This window comes from Natrix helvetica (assembly GCF_964273705.1).
Source record: "Natrix helvetica genome assembly, chromosome: 1".
NCBI lineage: Eukaryota > Metazoa > Chordata > Lepidosauria > Squamata > Natricidae > Natrix > Natrix helvetica.
In genome coordinates this window covers 45,729,762-45,745,789 of record NC_138548.1, presented here as the reverse complement: position 1 = coordinate 45,745,789, position 16,028 = coordinate 45,729,762, and the positions used below count along the sequence as shown (strand labels likewise).

Sequence of the window (16,028 nt, the reverse complement as noted above, 5' to 3'; positions counted from 1 at the left end):
GATGTGATTTGCTGCGTTTGGCTGAAGTAGACAAAACTTGGCTTAGCACAATATGCGAACCTGGCCGTTACTTTATTCATGATGAAACAAACCATGTTTCGTTGGTTAAACCTTGTGCTCCCCCTTCAAAAACAAGCCGCTTTGCTCCTGCCTCAGAGGATGAGGAAGGCGCTTCTCCCTTTAAAAGGTTGGGCGCGTTTAGACACCCATCTTCATGAATGGAACTTCCCCCCTCCTCCTCCCTTGTGTGGGCGAGCTCATTCCGCTCATCACCGGGGTCCTTTTTCTCATGGGGGGGGGGCGCAAAATGGTTTCTTCTCCACGGCGCAGTGTTGTTTTTCCGGGAACTGCACCGGCCGTGTAAAAGGGCTGCGCACGGCCGGCGCGCCTCGGGTTCCGCTTGAGATCATCTCGAAGCAACGCTCCCTTCGCGCCGCTTCTCCTCCTCCTCCTCCTCCTTTTCCTGGGGCGGGCGGGAGCGGCGAGAAAACGGGGGCCGCTGTGCAGTTTGCAGCAATGGCAGAGCTAGAGGAGGGGGAGGGACGCAGCTCGGGCCAGAGCGGGCTCCCTTCGCTTTGCCTCCAGCAGATGGTCGTCGTTCCTCGCTAGCCGGCCAGACCGCCGCCACCGCCGCTGCCCGTGCTGGAACCCAGCAGCTTTTTCCCGCAGAAGAGCACCGCCATGTCGACCAAAGCAGAGCAATGTAAGTAAAGCAACAGCGGCGAGACGGGGGCCCGTCTTCTCCGCGGGGAATAAAAGACGCAGGACGCCCCGCGGCTGCTGCCCGAAGCTTTTCGGAGGGCGGGAGAGGTGCAAGGAGGGAGGCCGGGAAACCTTGGCAAGGTGTGGGCGCTGTCCGTGGTGCTGGAGGCGACTAGGTGTCGACGACCGGCCCTGCTCGCAAGCAGCGGGATGGGAGAGGGGCGGAGCGAAAGCCGAGGGTTCCCCGGCCACTGCAGTTTTCGAGCGCTTGATCCGGGGCAACTTTGCCTCTCCGACATTATTCTGCGACCCCCATTTGAGGACGCGTGTGGTTGCTTATTTCTTGTCATGGTATTTTGAAAGACCAGCGTTTTAGGAAGAGAAAACCCGTGACTGTGTAAAATGGCGAGAGAAACCCAGCCCAAAGCAGGCCTTAGACGTGGTGTTGTTAGGATTTAGTCATTATCTTCAGAAAAGGGCCTAGCTTTTTTTGTTTACTTCAATTGTACAGTCCTACCTCGGTACTTATCGTTAATTGTGATGAGTTCCAAAAATGATGAGTACCAAACAATTTTTCCCCATAAGGAATAATGTAGTGAGTCACAAGGAAGTCAACACTGACAAGTTCTTAACTGTGTGCATTGAGTACCAAATAAACAAGTAGTATTGAGACAAAATGTTTGCATTAAAATGCTTAGAGTACCAAATCCAATGAGTTTCAAAGCAATTGAGTACCCAGGTGCCACTGTGTATGAATATGTCTTCATGCTGTACTAGTTTACTCAACCTTGTCAACATAAAATTCAGGAGCTTTCAGTCACAGCTCTATTGTTACTTCCTTTCACGTCTATTCCAGCCTTACCTGCTGTTTTACCAAATAACACTGTCTTTCACTGTGGCTTTATGAGTTACCAGTGAGTTAATGTTAACATATTCAGATGAATTAATATATGATTAGAAAAGGGAGTAAGAGACTGGTCACATCCATATGTACAAGACAAATGTTTATAAGGCATCTTCTTAAGTTACCATGATATATGGCTAACTATTTCTGTGGTTTGACTATTGAATGAAATAGTGTAATAGGATCACAGAAATATCAAATTGTATGGAACCTGTGGCTAGCTGCACTATTCTCCAGTGTAAATCAGAAGTTCCTATTGAAATGTTCTGCAAAGCCTCTCAGGAAAAATTAATTCATTGTGGGTGAACTTCTTAAACATCTTACTGATATGGTAAACAATCTCTCTTTCAAATTAGAATTTGATATGGTGCACATGATTTTCTCCCCTCTTAAACAAAACATTGCAGCTGCTGCTAGTAGTTGGCCAACACGCTGATCACAGAGCTATAGCAACATAAATCTGAGAAGGAGTACACAACTGCTATGTTCAAATCAAATGGAGGATATTTCTCAACAGGTATCTTTCTGAAGTTTTCTTAGAGACCATCTGGGAACCGTTGTACCAGACCATTAATCACATAATTATTTTTATAGATGGTTTACCAAATACCAGGAAATTGTTCTTTCTTTCCATAGGAGGGATAAATAGTTTTCTGCACTGGAATTCTCAGAATGTGTTGTGGATGCTTCCTTACAATGGCTGCAATAAGGGGCTTTTCCCTGTTTTTTATTTTTACAAAGAAAGAAACCACTTATGACACTTTGGCATTATGGCATTTTAACTTGCATAATCATAAATACAGATATAGTTGCTCTCTCATAATCCCTCTAGCTCTTCCACTGCTTACCATTTTTCTTGGCAATGATCACACATCTAGTGAAAATACTGAACTGTAGCCATGCTCCAAATTTATATCTGATTTTGCCTAAAAGGTCTGTGTGGGCATTCTTGGAAATAAAGGTTAATGGAGATTAGATCCTTGGATCCATTTTTTTCATTTTAATTAAAAACAGTTCTCTCAGAAAATTTCAGTTAAACATAACATCAAAGTAAATATGATCTAATATATTGTTAAGAATGAGACACGTTTAGATGCTTTTTACCTCTGCAGTATTTTTAGAGAGGATATTAGTACCTGTAGAATTTAATTCATTAAGTGTTAAGAGAAAGCATCTCCTTTTTAAGTTCAAATCATGTGTTGATCATTAACAGATGCACTGATAATTCTATCAGTGAAATAAACTATAATTCCCAGGATTATTTGGAGAAAAACATGATAGATAAGCAATCAATGCATTATGGTGTTAACAATTTGTGACAGGATAAATCTATTACACTAAACTACACTTGAAGGCACCAAGCTAGGAAACAAGAGATCGTGAGTTCAAGTCCTGCCTTAGTCATAAAAACCAGTTGAATAACCTTGGGCCAGTCACTCTCTCTCTCTCTGTCCAACCCACCTTGCAGCTATTGTTATAGTGGAGAAAATAGGAGGCAGAAAATGTGCTAGGATTGTTTGCCACCTTGAGTTTTGTACAAATAATAAAGGTGGGATATAGATAAATAAATAGTAAACATCTCGAGGCTCTTGGCTCCTGCTGGGGAACAAGAAAAGCCAGAAGATGTCTATGACCTTAATTCCTCTCTGTGATCAGTGTATTAGAGTATTAGCCCACGAACCAATATTTTTTGGATGGTTGGCACATTTGGAATCATAAAGCATATTGTGGGTTCTTTTACAAAAAGCTGTCACGATGGATAAAGCTAACCGATTTACTAAAGAGATTTTGGGAAGGTTGCTCCCCCAACTTGATTTTTGCCTCCTGGTAGATTTTACTTTTTCAATTTACCATTCATATTTTTCCCCTGAGTAGATGAACACGCTCCTAACATATACATCTGCAGTAAGCATCTATTTCTTTTCCTCCAGGCATGCATGTCTAATTTTTAAAAGAAGGTTTGAATTTCCTCCAGGGGATTCAGGGCCTGTGACTGGTGATGTGATGATATCATCAGAATGAACATGGTTAAATATTCTGGTCTTTTAAATATTTAAGAACACACAGAAATATGTGCATTAACCTTAGAATATTGAAGAATTTTGTACCAATGAAAACTACAATTTTGCCTTTAATTTGATAACACGATTCTGGGCCTGGAACACCAACTGAGCTGCAGACCACTGAATTTTCCTGCTATAGAAGGTGGAAAGCATACCACATGGCTGAGTTTACATTCAGAATTAAACAAACCCATGTTATGGCTAGAGTATGGTGTGACAATAGTAGAGAATTCTTATGCTGGATTAAGGCCATCCAACATTTATCATATATTTGAATGCCCTGCAGAGCAAATCTATCATATTTGTCATGTCTGAACAAAATCATGGAAATTTTGGTAAGTTTGTCATTGGCTCTGTGGTTTTTGAATCACTTCTCTTTGTTTAGTCAGTCAGTCAGACAGTAATGCATGGTGATGCCTAAATGTGGTGATACCTAAACATGGATGAGTGTAGAAGAGGAGAGCTACCTTCTTTGGTTCCCATATGCCTCATCTCACTTTCACGTTCATTTTATCTCCTCTTAGTTGATCTACAGCAGTGGTTCTCAACCTGTGGGTCGGGACCCCTTTGGGGGTCGAACGACCCTTTCACAGGGGTCGCCTAAGACCATCGGAAAACACATATTTTTGATGGTCTTAGGAACAGAGACACCAATTTTATGGTTGGGGATCACCACAACTTGAGAAACTGTATTAAAGGGTTGCGGCATTGGGAAGGTTGAGAAGCACTGATCTACAGGTTTTTTCTTACTTCAGCTTGAATATTTTCTGTACCTTTCATATTATATTAGACTGAATAAAAAAATTCAGACTTGAATCTTATGGGTGTGCTTCACAATAATGCTGCTTGGTTGCATGCTGATTAGATGATTACGATTTCAATGGACAAGGCCCAAGAACCAGAGAATGTTATATCACTGGTACACAAGTGCTAATAATGGTTCCTTTAATTTGTTATCTATATTTCCAATGATTAGGAACAGTCCAATAAATGGGAGAGGAAGAAAGTAATCAAGAGACCACAGAGGTAGGGGGGTATTGAGGACATATTTTTCCATGATTCACTGCCCACAATCATGCAATCACTAAGTGTTTTAAAAGGATAAGTGCCATAGTAACCAGAACTGAAGCTGCTAAACATATTAAATAGAATATCTTAAAAACTGAAGCTACTAGAAGAAGGTTGTAAGATGCAGAATTAAACAGTATGCTTATTATTGATTGGGTCTGTACACCATGCTAAGCAATTATATAGCTAAGGGCGTTGCGTAAATTGAAATTTTGTGTACTCCTGTAGTAGTAATCCTAGTGGAAAAGGGTTTGAGTTACTATGCAAGAAGAGTTTTAAGCAGAACTCAAAGACTAAGCCAGACTTGCTATTTTTTGACAATTGGTTGGTTTACAAAATACCTCGATTGCATCTCCTCTTCAGGTGCTCTCTTCCTTCTGAATCAACTTGTAACTAGGCAAGCTGTCCATTAGTTTTACAGCTATACTCGCTGGACATACTCAGCTAGAAACTTAAATTAGTGAGCAAAGGGTTATGGGCAGAATATAATTAAAGTATATTATTTTCTGAGAGGGAGAACTGAGCTAAGCATTTTCCCCCATTTTCTTCTTTCATGCAATACAAAATCCAGTTGCTTCCAAGATCCGATACTTGCAAGAATACCATAATCGTGTCCTTCACAACATTTATCCTGTCCCCTCTGGAACTGACATTGCCAATACTCTGAAGTACTTTTCTCAGACATTACTAAGGTAAGTTTTAAATTATGATCTCAAAGAAAAAATATAAGTACTGTATGTATACAAGTAGCCTATTGACAAATGGTATGGCGTTTGGCAGAACGGTCAAAAGCTCATTGAAACATAGCTTGAATTAAGTAACTATGGCAGAATCTGGTTAGACTGGGCCTTTAAATGCAGCAGAATGATGTGGAATGAGGTGTTTGAATTCTTTCTTTCCTTCAAAGGAGTCCTAAAATGAAAATAAGCAGAGAGAAACCCTATAGGCCAGACCGGACTTTTCCTGGCACACTATTTTTCAGGATGATATTAATGTACTGGGATATTTAAACTGTCATCAATTACATCAGCCTTCCCAAACTGGTCCTCTGGTTGTGCTAGGCTACAAAAGTCAGAAAAAATTAGTGTAGATTTATGCTACTTGGAAATTTGGGGAAATATATCCAAAAGGTGCTTTTGCAAGAGACAACTGGACTTTTTTTTTTCTTTGAAGACATTTCGCTTGGATGAGAAGCAAAACGTCTTCAAAGAAAAACAAGAAAGTCCAGTTGCCTCTTGAAAAAGCAACTTTGGGACAACTATGACCTCAATGACTGAGAATCTCCATAGGCTTCTGAGAAATATAGTGTAATCCATCTGAAAGGCAACAGGTTAGAAAAGATAACCTTCTCATGCAGATGGAAGCATTTTGTTCTATTTTAAATGTCCTGGTCTTTCTTTTTTTAATAGATTATTCTGATACATTCTGTAAACTGGGCCATGGCTTGCCAAGGTTAACTGCATGCTTCCCAACAGCTAATTCTAAACTAACAAATAAAAGCTTGGGTTGGTTCTACTGATACTCAGCTTTAGAAAATTCAGAGGTTTAGCAACCTAATTGCCCAGCCTTCTGTAAGCTAGAAAACGTACAGTACAGTAGTTATATTATTGCCCTGTAAGGCTAAGTGAATAAGTTATAATTAGAAATGTCCTCAATCTTTGATTAGTCTTCATTCTGAAAGATATATGAAAAGCGGTAATCTGTATAAGATTGGTTTTATAGTAGTCTCAGTGATTCTAGATGCTTTTGATAATGAAATTAAAATTTGGACTGTCTCAAGTTTGTCCTGCATTCAGGATTTGGTTTAATCCCATCTGCAGTCAATAAAATTAGTAAGAAGCTTGTTTGCTGCATAGCTATAAAACAGGAATTTTCCTACAAAGATTCTCTAGTGGAGATAATCCTTGTGATCAAATTATCTTCTCAGTAATGATAATATCTTTGAAGGTCACATTTTTTATCCACATATATTTATCCCAGAGCTTTTAATAGAAACTTGATTTATTGAAATTATAGGCAACTATTTGTGACAAGATTTGCCTGCTGACTGTTGCAGAACATACTGTTGTAAAGAGTAAAGGAAAATGTTAGGTTTTTTTCAAGCAATTAGTAACCCAGTAACCTCTCCATGAATTTATGGCAAAAATCAAAGTGAATTCTGCTATTCTAAATAGTGCAATGTGGAAGATAATATTAACATGCATGTATCATATAGTGATCATTTTTACAGAGCTTGATTAATTATTTCCACAAGCATGTTTTAGATGGGATATATACCTGAGCTGAAGTTTAGCAATAGAAATTTCTGAAATAACCCTAAACTGTTCTTTGAACCAAGCTTGATCTGGGGATTTTTTGGCTATATCCAGGTAGGGAGTTTTGGAAATGGTTTGCCACTGGCCTCTTCCAATTTCCTAATATTGTCTTAGCTAAAACTTTACTTTGGAAATTAGAAATAAGATAGAAAACTAGAACTGCATGGTTGATTACTCAGTGAGTTTCCTGAGCCTCTGGAAAAGGATATCATGCTTCAAAACTGTTGCCAAGGTTTTCTTAAACATTTTATGGAAAGAAGATCCATACTTATCTGAATGACCACATTACCAAACATTCATAGTATCCCTTAATATTTGATCAGAAACTCTAACTAAACTTATTGCAATTCTTTTTCTGATCTTAGACATATTTTTTTCCTTTAAACCACAATTTTCATTCAGGAAGCAATATATAGTAGTAATGACGAGAAGTAGAATGTGGTGGACCAAGAAGAGTTGAGATCCAAATTCTCAGTAGATATTGGAGCATTTTGGGTGATATGGGTTATCAGAATCTCTCAGCCCACTCACTTCATAGGATAGTTAGGACAATGAAATATTTGGATTTGATTCCTGAAATATGCAAACCTAGCACTTAAAAGTTCTAAAAGCATGCGTATCCTTTCCTTAGATTGCATGCACAGAACTTCTAAAGAAGGAGTGGTATACAACATAATAAATAAGATTAGTTTTGTTAAGGAATAAGCAGTAAACACTGCACTAACATAGCCGCTCTCTTACATTTATTTCTTTTGTATGTGATCAATGTTAATATGAGTAGTAATGGGACAGATGAGAAGAACACACATTTCAGTTGTTAGCAATGTCAACCTATCTCCATCAAAACAGACATGTAGAAAGATATTTTCTGTAAAGAATTCAATGCCACCAGCATAATATGAAAAGAAGTAGATATTGCTCCATTATCTTGATGTGTCTTAACTTCCCATGTGCTCAAATGAGTTTAAACCAAAATCCTGTTGCTCATTATGACTTCAGAACAGTCATGATCAATTTTAGTGATCTTCAAATGTGGTTGGCTACAGCAACCTTGAAGACTCAGAAAGAAGTTAAAAGTAATCTTAGGCCTGAAGAATCAGGGAGCTGATGTAACTCTAGAGTGAGGGAATTCGCAAAATTCTGTGTGTTGTGGACATGGGTAGAGTTTATGGAAGATTACCTTAATAGAGATATGAAGGGTCTGTTGTCTAGACAAAGGTTTCTGCATACTGTATCTCCATCAAGGTTATCTTCCATACTCTCTACAACATTGTCAAAATACTTGTAGTTACTTTAGATCTAGTCTAGAAGTAAGAAAGCTGTGTTTCTCCAGGTGTTCTTGATCTTTATCATCCCAAACCAATGGAACCCAAGACCTGGAACCCAGCTATATCTGAAGATTCTCTTTGCAGCTAAGAAATTGCCACAACAATAGTTTCATACAAAAAGTGGCACACTGAAAAATTAAACTGTTTTGCCATAGTTTACTCAATTAATTTATAAATGAAGATTGAATGGAACCAATATATTTTGTTGACTTTCATTAAGGACGATTTGGGTTGCATTTCAATTTGCTCCTCAAATGTCTTTCTTTTTAGTCACCCCAGAGTTAAAACATGATCCTTGATTTACAGACATCTTGAGAGGTTATCAAATTTGGGGAGGGGAATTGGGCTATGCTGGTTTTAATTGGAAAGATGGGAAAATGGAAAGAAATTGCATTGAATTTTTTGACAAACAAAACATCACATTAAACAATCACCATGCACAGCGCATAATACATTGATTCATTGAGCTCCTCCTTAAGTTTTTGGCCAAAAGCATTTCTCTGCATTTAAGCATGAATTTAATTTTCATGCATTTCTCATTTCCAACCTGTTTTATCCCAAATTTCCACTGTGATTATAAAAAATGTAATAATTCACCTCATATAAATAAGCTCCATGCTAGTAAATTTCTGTTATTCAAAAATAAGCCAAGATTCAAATAACCTTCTAAGAGCTTTTGCATATACAGCCAGATTATTCAGGTTTTTTTTTAAAAAAATGGCAGTGTGTCTGAAAGAGTTGGTGAATGCAACTTGAACTTGAGGAATGATTTTTGAAATGGTGACGGTGACTTATAGTTTTCACTTTAGGATGCCCAAATACAAAAGGGAAGAAAAGATAGGCTAGAAGAATTATTGTTACATAGAAGCAAAGGAAACTGTTCCCACTCAAAAATCTCTTACACAGGTGCCATTAAATATACAAAAGCCCTGTCCCCTTTTTTTGTCTCTCTCCATATGATCCTAGAGAAATGTGGACACTTTGAAAATAGAATGGAATAGAATAACAGAGTTGGAAGGGACCCTGGAGGTCTTCTAGTCCAGCCCCCTGCTTAAGCAAGAAACCCTGTACCATTTCAGACAAACAGTTGTCCAATCACTTCTTAAAAACTTCTAGTGTTGGAGCATTCACAACTTCTGGATGCAAGTTGTTCCACTGATTAATTGTTTTAACTGTCAGGAAATTTCTCCTTAGTTCTAGATTGCTTCTTGATTACTTTCCATTCATTGCTTCTTGTCCTACCCTTGGGTGCTTTGGAGAATAGCTTGACTCCCTCTTCTTTGTGGCAACATTGCTATCCTGTCACCCCTAATCCTTCTTTTCAGTAACACAGACATACCCAATTCCAGCAACCGTTTTTTATATGTTTTAACCTCCAGTCCCCTAATCATCTTTGTTGCCCTTCTCTGCACTCTTTCTAGAGTCTCAACATCTTTTTTATATTGTGGCGACCAAAGCTGGATGCAGTATATTCCCAATGCATTATAAAGTGATATTAACACTTCACGTGATTTTGATTCTATCCCTCTGTTAATGCAGCCTAGAACTATGTTGGCTTTTTTGGCAGCTGCAGCACACTGCTGGCTCATATTTAAGTGATTGTCCACTCAGACACCAAGATCCCTCTCACAGTTATTGAGCCAGGTACCATCTATGCCATACCTGTGTACTTGGTTTTTCTTGCCTAAATGTAAAACATTACTTTTTAACCATTGCATTTCATTTTGTTAGATAGCCTCCAATGTTCAAGCCTGTCAAGATCCTATCTTCTGGAGTTTTGACTATTCCTGCCAGATTGGTGTCATCTGCAAATTTGATGAGTTCCCCATTTATTCCCTTATCCAAATCATTGATGAAAATGTTAAAGAATATTGGGTCTAAAACAGAGCCTTGGGGGTACCTCATTGCATACTTCCCTCCATGTAGATGCAGTTCTATTGATGACTACATGTTCAGTTGGCCAGTCAGTTACAAATCCATCTGATTGTGATGCTGTCTAACCCACATTTGTCTATCTTATCAAGTAGTAGGTTGAGGTTCATTTTATCAAATGCTTTACTGAAATCTAAGTAAATTATATCCACAGCATTTCTCTGGTTCACTAATTTTGTCACTTTGTCAAAGAATGTAATACAATTTGTCTGGCATGATTTGTTTTTGACAAACCCATGTTGGCTTTTGGTTATGACTTTGTATGCATCTAGGTGTTCACAGATTCGTTGGTTGATTATCTTTTCCAGAATCTTCCCAAGTATTGAGGTCAGGCTGATAGTTTCCTGGATCTATTTCCCCCCTCTTTTGAAGACGGGAAAATATGTCAGCTCTTTTCCAGTCCTCTGGTAGTTCCTTGGTGAGCCAGGATCTTTGAAAGATATAGTTAAGTTGTTCTGAGATAATATCTGCCAGTTCCTTCAGAACCTTGGGATGTAATCCATCTGGTTCTTGTGATTTGAACTCATCTAGGGTGGACAAGTGCTCTCTTACCATTTTCTTGCCTATTTGAAGTTGTATTCCTAATCTGTTTTTTACAGTACTGTTTTGATAGGTTGGACTGTTTTTTTCCTTTTGTGTAAAGACAGATGCAAAAAAACAAGTTAAGCAGTTCTGCTTTCTCCCTGTTGCTTGTCATCTTCTTGCCACTTTCAACATCCTAACTACACCCAGTAGGAACATCTTTGGAAAGGCAGAATTGTGTACAGGTTCCACACTGACACTCCTTTTGTGATTGAAAGTTTTGAGCATATTGAGAATATACAGTATTGTTTGTGTTAGATCTGTGCAGTCTTTAAAAAGATGCTTTGCAATGTTTAAGAGCAGATATAAGTCACCACTTTTTACATAACTTACAGCAGCTGTATCTTGAAAAGTTCATGTCACTGCCTTGGTATCTGCTCCTGGGGGCTGCATAAACAAAATGCTAAAAAGTTATGATAACTTTTAACGTTTAAATTATATTAAAGTAACCAAAATATCTTTACAATCCCCAAGGCATGTCACAACTTTTGAGCACCCCTAATGTTTGGAAATTGAATGTTGAAAAAATTTGACAGACCCTAACAGGGGGTTAGACTAGAAAACTGCTAAGGTCCATTCCAACTCGGTTATTCTGTAATTCTGAAATGTTGCATATACAGGCACAGCACCTTTGCTTTCCTGACAATCCCAGAGTAAGAGTATATTTGTATCTATAGCATGCAGAAACAAGACCATCTTTTAATACAACCCCACAAGTTTGCAAACACCAAAGCCAATTCCAAAAGAGGTACTTTTTACACCTCCCCATTCACGGTGAAGCATTATTTACATAAATGTTGTTCGTGGAAATGTGAAACCCAAGTATGTGACAAATCCCAACATGCAGTGCAACACTCTTTTGGTTAAGGAGATATAAGGCTGTACCGTCAGGATTTAGACTAGTGGGAGAACAAGTCTAGCCATTGTATTGGAAAGCTTAGTAACAGGTGGAAAATCAATAATTGAAACTTTACTTACGTAGGTCTGGGATGCCTCCTTAGGGAGCAACAATCGTTGCTTCATTTATGTAGTTGTCCTTTACATGGAACTGCCCTACATGCAACTGTTAAAGCAGCAGTTCCCAATTTTACATTCTCCAGATACGTTGAGAGTTCCCACTTAGCATGGGAATAGTAGCCCCAACACATTTGGCAATTATATTTTAGTGATGTCTGTATTAAACAAAAACCTTATTGTAGGGGGTGAAAGGCTACTGGTTCGGGCCAGTTTGCCCAAACCGATAGTAAGAAATGCTAAACAAAGTTTAAAAAAAAATTCTAACAATCACGTGGCACTGCTGATTGTTGCACAGCTGATCATTGGAACTTATTTTTTTTTTACTTTTAAAGCATTTTTAAACTACTAGTTCTCTCGAACTGGTAGTTAAAAATTGCTTTTAAAAAGTTTTAAAAAGTTCCGACGAGCAGCTGTGTGACAATCAGCTGTTCTGCATGATTTACATTCGCTAGAAAGCAGGAAATCCTGCTTTCTAGCGAATCTATATCTCGCGGCACAGCTGTTCCCCCCCCTCGCTGTTCTACTTACCTTTGCAGACTCAGAAAAGGCTTCTTAGCGCCTGCGGTGTGATGTGCATGAAGCGCACGAAGCAAACCGGTAGCAGACTTCAGAGCATTTCACCCCTGCCTTATTGACAATTAAATAATTACTTTTAGGGAAACTTAAAAGTAAATTTTGTCTTTAAAATTTCTGAGCAATACCATAGCAGTATCTGAAGATACAAATGACACAGCCAGGTGGATCCAGTAGCCGCATAAATAGAAGTTTAGTTTTGGAAAGTTTCTTCTGGAAGAAGTGCACGCGATTCCACATTTTTCATCCCCATAAAAAGCTGTTCTATCTATAGAAGTCAGAATGTAGGAATAGCAGAAGTAAGAAAAGCCATTCAGATATGCCTCTTCCACTTATATCAGCCAAATGTCCTTTGAATCTCAGTCCTTCCAGAATGGAGGGAACCTTTTCAGTTGTAAATGAAAACTAGTCTATATTGTGAATTCATTCTAAGCAATTTATCCTATGGGATTTAATAGAATATGGTTAACTCTGCATTAATATTCATATGAAGGAAAGACTAGTTCTGAAAAACAACAGAAGAGGATGAAGAAGCAGAGTGTCTTGTAGATTTGACTGTCCACAAACTGAAAGGCTCCTTCCATATATAGAAAACATTTATTCTTGTTTCTTATTGGAAACAAACAAACTGTCTTGCAAATTCACTAACATTATTGCTGACATTAGTGGAAAGGGAAATAAAGGAGAGAGTTTGAGGAAGTGTCAGGACAATTGTTTGTTCCCTTTATCATACAAAATGTTGTGTTGGTAAACACAGATGTAAAAGGAACAACATAGGATATGAGTACTTACTGGTCAGAAGGGCTTTATATCAGCACAGACTTCATATGTCTCTGGATTTTTTTTTTTAGAGAATAGGAATAAAAACATGATATTGCCCTCATATTTTTCTATGAGACCTTTATTTGGCACAAGTTTTGTTGTGGAAAAAGTATTGACCTAGAAAAACTTTTGACCTGAACTTTATGTTCTCTTGCCCTTAGAGAATATATGAGAAGAAGAATTGTGGGAAAAAAGCCAAAACATAGTTTTTATCACTGAGATATTTCAATAATAAAATGCATTACACTTTTAGAAAACAGACTGAATGAGGGTGGATTACTACATGATGGGATATGTAGTCTCTGGACACAACAGTTCCATATTGAAGAGGACAACCTTGAGTCAAAAATTGGCATTGATTGCACAAATACATATGAAAACTAAAGCTCAATATGATTTAATTATTGCTGCCAAATAAAATGAATAATTTAGTGAAAATCAGAATGAAAACTAATAAGAAAGCAAGTAGAAAGATATAGCACAAGCGATCAATTAAACATAAGCCCTCTTTTGGGCTTCTATTTTAATTGAGGTAGACAAGCTACTGGTTTAATATAATAGAAGTCAGTATCTTTTATCCCTACATTTCTGTTTATTACGGTAAGCTGCTAGGTTATTTTACAGTTATTTTACAGCTAGGCTTATTACAGTTATTACTGCTAGGGTAATATTTGGATATATTGCATTTAGATGATTTATTGGTTTTATTTTACTAATTACTTTCGTGACAACTGGATAATAGTTAACTAGAAACCAATTTAGGCGGACTGTTATACAAAGCACAATAAATATTTTAGAATTTAAATATGCTAGTCCAATGTATTCTCCAGCTACACAGTAAAAGCTTTGGGGCTGGGTCCGTTCTCTACAGCAGTTCCCCTCAGTTTGGCGCACACCAACTATATGGGTCCCAGAATTCCCAGCAAACGACAAACTGAGAATTCTGAGTATTGTAATGCTAACTAAGCCTAAGGGCACCAGACTGGGGAAAATTGCTTTGTACACTGATGGGGACAAAAAGAGGCACACTTGAACATACTTGTACATTTATGGATTGCAGCACCATAATATGCTGTCTATATCCTAGAGATACCTGTAACTTTCCCAGTGCTATCTTTAATGATATCATTTGGGAATTTTTGCTTCTGAATAATCAAATCGTTGAGTTTAATAAAAGAAGGAACTTTAAAAATATTAAGATGTTATTCAACACTCTTCTCAATAACCATCAGTGGAAAGTTAATTTCTGCAGTATGTAGAAAATTAACAACAGTCACAATGATAAGTGATTTTTCAAATATTTTCTCTTTCATCACACAAAGATTAATGGATTTGTAGTTTGGTGAAATGTAAATACACTTTTTATAACTTAATTCTCTAACACAAATAATTTTTGCAAGAGTGGCAAATATCTGTAGCTCGGGTGTAGGATTGGGTTGAAGGTTTGCTTTCCGAACATTTCATTACCAGGCTAAGTAACATCTTCAGCAGAATTAACGGAATCCATCCCCCAAACTCCACTGAAAATGTTACCTAGCCTGGTAACTAAACGTTCAGAAACAAACCCACAAGTTTGCAGAATGAACCTTCACCCTCATAAATTATTTCATAATAAAGTAGAAAAGCATTTACGATCATAAAATTGAATATTTTTAGCTTTTCTGATTTCAGTAGGAGCCAAGGTGTACTTAAGATAATAATGCTAAACTTACTTATTTGGTGTCCAGGTAGACTACCTTCTGATTGTTGTTATACTCTTTCTGCAAATCTCACATTATAAAGTGCTATACTAGTTAGATTATGCCCTTTTAGTTTGCTTATTTAGCAGCAGTTTTTAAAAATAAAAGCATAGTTATTATAAAAATAAAAGCATAATTTGATTAGGGGGATTTTCAGAAGGCGTAGCAGTCTATTTTTTGCTCCCATGAAGCTTTTCTTTTATTCTAAATTATTTTTCCTTTAGTTTGTAAGTTCATTAAATAATGTAAGTAGCAAAACAATGAATGCTAACACCTTTTCTGCTATGCAGTTATATATAACTGGTAATGCTTGCTTAGTCCTTAGAAAATAACCACAAAATAGAACAGCATTATGTTTCCTCCCCGCCCCCAATTAAAAGCAGACACAAATTATCATGCTCATTAGCTCACAAACATATGCTGCAGCCCATCAATTATATATTATTTTAAAGCTTACCTAATGTAGTTTAGCTAACATTTTAGAAATATATATTATTTCTAAATCCATGTGCCTGTTGAAATCTCATTATCTCAGATGATACTGAAAGACCGTCATGAAACAGTATCATGTATTACATACAGACATTATTTTAATGCAATAAACATGTGATTTTTAAGGTTCTCTTAACAAACACACATGTTTATTTTTTGCTAAAACATGTTTCTGTAAGTGTCACACCTATCTTTTGCAAGTATTTTATCTTTGGTTTTCCAATCATGAGGTTCAAAATGTTGTCTCAATATTTATTTGATAAAAGGTCAACAATGCAATCAATTGACATGGTGCTGCTGTAACTTTTGTTTTCTATAACAAATCGCATCCAATTCTGTAGAACTGTAAAACATGGGTGTGCCACTGAAACATGCATTTTTATATTTTTGCTCCTTATGAACCAGATAACACATGAGATGCAATGGAAATTTCCCCACTTGTAGCAATTTTTGAACTGTATTTCTCCTAAGCATGGAAGTAAATGGTTGCT

The 16,028-nt window shown here is 37.4% G+C and overlaps 1 protein-coding gene across 10 annotated transcripts in view; it reads left to right on the top strand.

Moving 5' to 3' along the window:
• Window positions 1-5,304: 5,304 nt before the first annotated feature.
• Window positions 5,305-16,028, top strand: part of UNC79 (unc-79 homolog, NALCN channel complex subunit) — a 139,092-nt gene continuing 128,368 nt past the window's right edge. For all 10 annotated transcript variants that reach the window (XM_081939435.1, XM_081939440.1, XM_081939437.1 and 7 more), the window contains exon 1: window positions 5,305-5,429. The gene's annotated coding sequence lies outside the window, so the exon portion shown is untranslated. The remainder of the gene's footprint in view (window positions 5,430-16,028) is intronic.